The following is a 7,683-nucleotide window of genomic DNA, read 5'->3' on the forward strand; positions in this document are numbered from 1 at the left end:
TTTGAGAGAACACGAGCATTTTAATACATTGGTTTTGATACGATGTTGATTTCTAGGATTTTACTCATTATGTTTACGCAATTTCGGTGGTCGAGTTTGGCCATTTTAAACTTCACTATTTTAAATTTTTGAATATCTACACTTATTTTTAAATGATATATTTTTCATTAGGGTTGCAAGCATGAAAAATGTTTAGATGATATTTACGAAAATATGAGCTTTTTTAAAAAATAAAAAATATTTCCGTATTTTAAATTAGTAGATATTACAGTTGGTATCAGAGCAAGGGTCCTGTATAGGGTTGTGTCACTGCCAGTTTCTGCAGCTCAATCTTCAAGCATCAAGTAAGTAAGATTTTGTGTTTTCAATGATTTACTGCTATCATCTGCATGATTGTATGATATGTGTTTTACAATGATTTACAGTGCATGTTTAACTGTTTTTATGATTTAAAGACTTATTAATGTGAAAAAATAGATTAATTGCATGAAAAGGTTGCGTTTATAAATTGAACTGTATTCACATATGCCTCCCAGACGCGAACCCAGTACAGACCGTCAGGGTGATATTCCTGGAGGCGATTGAGGCCTTACTCCACCATCGTCACCACCAAGAGATACAGCTGCTCAAGTACTTCATGGTATGGCTAGGCTATTGGGGCAGGTACACCAGGCTTCCAGACCTCAGGTTGATGCTTATTAGCAGTTTAGGCGGCTCAACCTGAAGGAGTTCGAGGGCACTATTGATCCATTCTTGGAAGAGAGATGGATTCGATCTCTGGAGTTGCACTATGAGTATCTGTAGATGAGAGATGGCGACCGGGTCAGGTGCGCCATTTATATGTTGAGGGATGATGCATCCCTATGGTGGGAGGGAGCCGCTCATGCAGGGGACTTGGCTACCCTCACTTGGGACAGATTTAAAAAGATGTTCTACAGAAAGTATTTTCCTGACGAGGTAGTTTATGAGTCTCCGCCAGAAGGACTCATATGTGGCAGAGATTATATTTCTAGCGGGGCTACCATTTTGTGCCCATGATAGCTAGAGAATGCCGCTCAGAAGCAGAGGCATTTCTTGGACGGACTAAGACCCACCCTTTGCCGGAAGTTATGCTGATGAGGCCGGCAGGTTATGATGAGGTCACCACATGCGATTTTAAGGCGGAGCAGGCTCTGTGGATATAGACTTTGAGATGCAGAGAAAACGGCATCAGTCTCAGTCCAGCTCCCAGTCGCAGAAGAAACAGTATTCAGGGCCACCAAGGCAGCAGGGGCGGCAAGCCCCGAGGACATGTTAGGAGGCCCCAGCAACAGAGACCTCCTCAGGCGCCCCATAGGACAGACAGCCATGCACGCAGTGCAACAAGTTCCATCTCGACTAGAGTTTATGAAGGACCTACAAATGCTTTGTTTGCGGGCAGGAGGGTCACAAAGCAGCAGACTTACCTAAGAACACCTGCCCCACTACTGTCCGAGCTAATGTGATGTATTCTGAGGAGGCCGACGCAGAGCCAGATTCCATGCTGATCACTGGTAAAGCTTATGTTTAAGATTCTAATTTATCGCTTGATTGCATGAATTTTATGCTTGTAATAAGGATTAAATTATGGGATTGATAACTTAGAAGGAATTAAGATGCATATTCTACCTAATTGGGATTAAGAATGTTACTGTTTAATTGGAGAATTTTAGGACCAAATTATAATAACAATTAATTTAAGGAGTGATTTTTGAATTTTCTGTAATTTGGGGAATTTTACATTTGGGTTTTCGAGAATTTCACAATTTATGAGGTTACGATCCGAAATTTTTATGGCGTCATGTTGCAAATTTCGAAAAGTTTTAAGGACCAAAGTGTAATTTTTGAAACTTTAGGTGGCTAATTGGAAATTTTTTATTTTTTTGAGGGTTAATTTTAAATTTTTGAAGAATATTTGGGTTAATTCGATGCATTTTTGAGGATTTTGGGGATAATTGCCGATAAAAAATTTCTTAAGTTTCAACACGATTAGATTTGATGGTATATTTTGTCGCATGGAGGATATACGTTTCAGGTGTAGCCACGCATGCATTGCTAGATTCAGGGGCTACACATTCATTTATATCCTAATCTTTCGTCAAGCGACTAGGAATCATACCAGTGGCGATGGATTCAGAATTCAGAGTATCGATCCCATCCGAGGATCATATGTTCACTTCTTAGATAGTGAAGAGATTGGACCTTCAGTTAGAGAAATATATGGTGCAGGCAGATTTGATAGTGCTACCGTTGTCGAAGTTCGACATTATTCTGGGTATGGATTGGCTTTCATTTAACGGATCTGTCATAGACTTTCGACAGAGTTCAGTGTCTGTCCGACCGCCCAGTGGTAGGCCGTTTGCTTTTGAGGCAGTCAGACACCAGCATTTGCCACACGTTTTTTCCTGCATGTGTGCGAGGAAGCTTATGAAGAGAGGCTGCCAAGAATTTTTGGCCAGCATTATATCAGTGTTAGAGTCAGTCAGTTAGAGGCTCGAGTACGTGGATGTGGTTAGTGAGTTCTCCAGTATTTTCCCAGACGATATTTCAGGCATTCCACCAGACAGAGAGGTGGACTTCTCTATTGAGCTCATGCAAGGTATAGTGCCAATCTCTAAGGCACCCTATCGTCTAGCACCTGCAGAGACGAAAGAACTTAAAGACCAGATACATGATTTTCTAGATAAGGGTTTCATTCACCCTAACTTTTCTCCATGGGGCACCACGATATTATTTGTCAAGAAGAAAGATGGCAGTACGAGGCTTTGCATTGACTACCGAGAGCTGAATAGAGACACAGTCAAGAACAATTATCCGTTACCATGGATCGAGGATTTTTTGATCAGCTTTAGGGAGCATCAGTGTTCTCGAAGATAGACCTCGGATCCGGATACCATCAGCTGAAGGTGAGAGAGTCTGACGTGCATAAGACAGCTTTTCAAACGCGTTATGGGCACTATGAGTTTATGGTGATGCCCTTTGATTTGAGGAACGCACCAGAGATATTCATGGATCTCAAGAATCGCATGTTTCAGCCATATTTGGATCAATTCATCATAATTTTTATTGATGATATTCTGATCTATTCGAGGAGAAGATAGGAGCATAGCCAACATTTGAGGACCGTACTGCAGACATTACAGGACATACGACTGAATGCCAAGTTCAGTAAGTGCAAGTTCTGGCTTGATAGAGTGGCATTCTTGATCTACATTGTATCTCAGGATGGTATTGAGGTCGACCCTAGTAAGGTCGAAGTAGTAAAAGATTGGCCAGTGACTAAGAGCGTGACATATATCCGTAGTTTCTTGGGATTAGTTGGATACTACCAGAAATTCATTCATGGCTTCTCTTCTATCGCGGTGGCTATGACCGCCTTGACTAAGAACAATGCCAAGTTTATCTGGGGATCAGAGTGTCAGGAGAGCTTTGATATACTGAAGCTAGCGTTGATCACTGCACCAGTTTTAGTTATGCCATCAGGGCAGGGAGAGTTCGTGGTTTACACAAATGCTTCGAAGCTCGATCTGGGTGCGGTTCTGATGCAGCATTACAAATTTATAGCCTACTCGTCTAGACAGATGAAGGTCCATGAGAAGAATTATCCGACTCATTAACTCGAGCTAGCAGCAGTGGTATTTGACCTCAAGATTTGGAGACACTATCTGTATGGAGAGAAGTGAAGGATATTCACTGATCACAAGAGCCTGAAGTACTTCTTCACACAGAAAGAGCTGAACATGAGACATAGGAGATGGCTAGAGTTAGTGAAGGATTATGACTGTGACATTAGCTACCATCCGAGTAAGGCTAATGTGGTTGCAGACGCTCTGAGCAGGAAGCACGCAGTGCTTGCCCATTTGTCGGTACATAGACCACTACAGACGGAGATTCAGAGATTTGAACTTGCAATTTATGCTAGGGGTGATGCCACAAATCTTGCTGCTCTGACAGTACAGCCGATATTGAGAGACAAAATTTGGGAATGGTAGACTTCTGACAAGCAGTTGCAGAAGTGGAGGAAGAGGGACGAGGCTGAGGGTTAGAGACTATATAAAGTTGTGGATAGCATGGTAAGGTATAGGGACCATCTATGGGTTCCTGACAGTGATTCCCTGAGAGCATATTGTTAGAGTAGATGCCCTTCAAGCCAACGGTTGGCTAGGGAATTTATTGACTCAAGTGTAATAAAAAAATTTTATTTTAATATAATTTAACTTTTTATGGTTTTGTTACACTTTATCTGTATACCCATTCAAACAGCATAGATAAAGTCCTTGATTATGCTTTAATGCAAATGAATCGTAATTCGATGTTGAAACTCATTTGTAAACACTGCATATTCTAAATTCGTTCCTAGTCGATTCAGCCGCCTAAAACAGGGATAAAGGTCGCTTGAGCTCGAGACTAGCATCTGTGATGTTGTGTACTGCGTTTCTTGGTAAGGGCATGGAGATGTCCAAACATGCAGATGGGTAGTCATATGATGATTATTCCGAACAACCCTCCCTCGAACTTTCCAAGTGGTTATCATTCATCGAGAGGATAAGTCCGTGGTTATGATTGTACACCATTAGTCCTTACGACCCGGGACAGCAATGAAGCTCTATATGCTAGGGCTGCGCCTTCACTTGTTTACCGGCTCCAGGAGAGTCATCAGGTGGCGAGGTTGGGTACAGTTGCGACACATATAAGAGCCAGTGCATTGTAGTCGGGGCTTCACCACTCACCTACGGGTGTGGATAATTTGTGTGATCTGATGAAATAATAGTGCATAGAATCTCTGGCCAGTGGATGAGATGTACGTTTGAGAAGGAGTTCTCAAATAGTACACGCGATGCCACTATTATAGTTATCACATAGTTATCGAATTAATATACAACCCTCGATGAACCAATGGTTTCAGATTCGATCGGGATATATGAGATGAAGGGATCGTACTGTACGTTAATCATTATCGATTGGTTCTTGCAAGCACTATCAGTGATACCTAGGGGATCATGGGGCGATGCTACTAAACGCTCTTACCATGATCCGATGGGTGCAATCAGAAATTAGTTCTTGCATTCTTGATCAAGGCGTTGATGAAAAGAATGAGGCTAACTAGGGTAAGCCTGAATAAAGGATTATGTCCTGAATCACAAAGAGTTGTGAACCCACGGCTAGCTGTATCCCTGAACCATTGAGGGTCACACAAGCACTGGATCGTTTGTTCCCGTTGAGAGAATAAATTCAAGAAGTTGAATTTATATTATATAGTAAATTCAAGGAGTTGAATTTACGATAATTAAATTTTGAGAGAATAAATTCAAGGAGTTCAATTTATAAAATTTGATAATTTAATTTATTAAACTCAAATGTTGGGTTTATTAGATATTAAATTTTGGAGGTGATATAAATTCAACTCATTTTGAATTTATAATTTAAATAAAAAAATTCAAATGTTGAATTTATAATGATTTAATTTATTAAACTCAAAAGTTGAGATTATTAATTAATAAATTAAATATGGTGGGTAATATTTTGATGGGCTTGTAAGAGTACAAGTACAACATATTAAATAATTAAAGTTTTCAATGGACCTTGATTAATTGATTAAATTAGTTGGACTAATCTAATTAATTAATCAAGCCATTAATGTTAATTGAAGGGCCCAATTATTATACTATGATAATTAGGTCAAGGGTTAATTATAAAAAGGAGTTGAGAAGTCATAACTCTAGTCTCCAACCACCAATATTTTTGAGAACACCACCTCCAAAGATAAAAAAAAACCGGCCACCTCTTTTGAGAAAGATTTTTGAGCCGTCTCTCAAATATTTTTCTCCTACGTTAAATCTCTTCCAAATTTACTAGTGCAATTTGGAAGAGGAACATACCATCTAGTCGTGGACTTGATAGGAGGATCAAACAAGGACTTCCTTGAAGAAAGTTTGTAGGGATTCATCAAGAGCTAATCCGTTTATACCGGATTATTTGCAGCCACATGATTTATTCACCAAAGGTATAATTTTCAACTCTATATGAATGTTTTTGTTAAAATCATACGAGCGCCCAAAGCAAAACATATTTTAATTGTCAAAATAAAATAAAAATTTTTAAAACTTTCGCTGCATTTGGGCGTGTAGAAAACCGAGATCCAACAGTGATATCAGAGCCAAGGTTTTTTCTAAATTGTATGGTTTTGATATTGAATAATTTATTTCTAACCACACAAGAAAATTTTTCAGAAAATTGAAGCAACATTAAAATTATTTTTTTCCAAAATTTGTTTTTAAAAAAAAAAAATTTTTTTGGGCTGCCTGGAATTTTTCCCGGCAGTGCACTGTGCGCGCCAGCGCGCACAGTGCCGCGCGCGTTGTGCGGAGTGTCCACACAGCGCGCGGCGACGGTGCGCGCACGCGGCGTGCGGAACGTCCGCACGCTGCGCGCAGGGCTGCTGCCACTGCCCGAAACGTTCGGGCAGCATGCGGGCAGCGAGGGCGGCTGACCGGGATCATCTCGGGAAGCGTGCTGAATGGTGGGCTTGAATTGTTTGGGCCAAGGGCGCAATTTTCTGATTTTTCAAATTTTTTGGCAAAATTGATATTTTTTAAAATTGGTTAAATTTTTTTTTGGAAAATTAAAAATTTTCTTGTAAAATAAATTATTCGAATATGATTTTAATTATTTATGGTAAAATTGAGTTTTACAAGAAATCAATTATTATTGATTTAATTAGAAATTAAATAAATGTGTTTATTTAATTTATTAAATTCTTTAATAATTGTGGTCGTTAGTGATAAAATTATTAGATATATGATTTATCAATTAATTAAATGTTTTAATTAAATTGATGTTAATATTTGATATTAAATGCATGAAGGATGATAGAGAGTTTTGACCAATGTGTTAGGTGTATGTTAGGATATTTTACTGTTTTATTCGTTTTTTTTTTTAATATTTGATATTATTAAAGTGGGCCTGGTTTATGGCCCATTCCCACCCCATGAGATGTATCCCTTATGTATCATGGCTATTTAAATATAATTATTAGAAATAGTGGGAGATCAAGACTGGAAGATGGTGGGCCCGATGAACGAGATGAAGACATGTAAAATATTGGAAGCTCTTGTAATAGTTGCATTTGCATCCCTGCATTCACCTAGGTTTTGGACCTAGATCCATGTATGGCTCACATGGATCTAATAGTGTTGTCAATCGATCATCCTTATTTATTGTTGAATGTCATATTATGATATATGCGATATATAGTAGTATGCATGTATGTATATTATTAGATAATATAGTTGCATGGATCCGACAAACATACAAGCTCGTGACACGCGTTTTTTAAATTTAAATGATGAGACAAATTTTAAAATTAAAATCCCTCATTTTGAATATGATTCAAAATTCATTTCAAACCGTAAAAGTAAAAATTAAAAGACTTTAATTTTTCCAGGTCTTCCATCAACCGTGGTTGCATGTTGATCGCTACCCGCAGACAGTATCTGGCTCATATTATTGGGGAGGCCTGGTTGCCGGAAAGCTGTGACTTCCACCGGACATATGATGTGAATTGAGTGGAACTCCCATTACTTCGACTCATATTATTGGGGGAACTCATGGTGATCGTCTACTACAATTCAACATTGATGGGTCGATTTGACACGCGAAAATAAT

The sequence above is a fragment of the Primulina tabacum genome, chromosome 6, assembly GCF_025594145.1.
Source record: "Primulina tabacum isolate GXHZ01 chromosome 6, ASM2559414v2, whole genome shotgun sequence".
Taxonomy (NCBI): domain Eukaryota; kingdom Viridiplantae; phylum Streptophyta; class Magnoliopsida; order Lamiales; family Gesneriaceae; genus Primulina; species Primulina tabacum.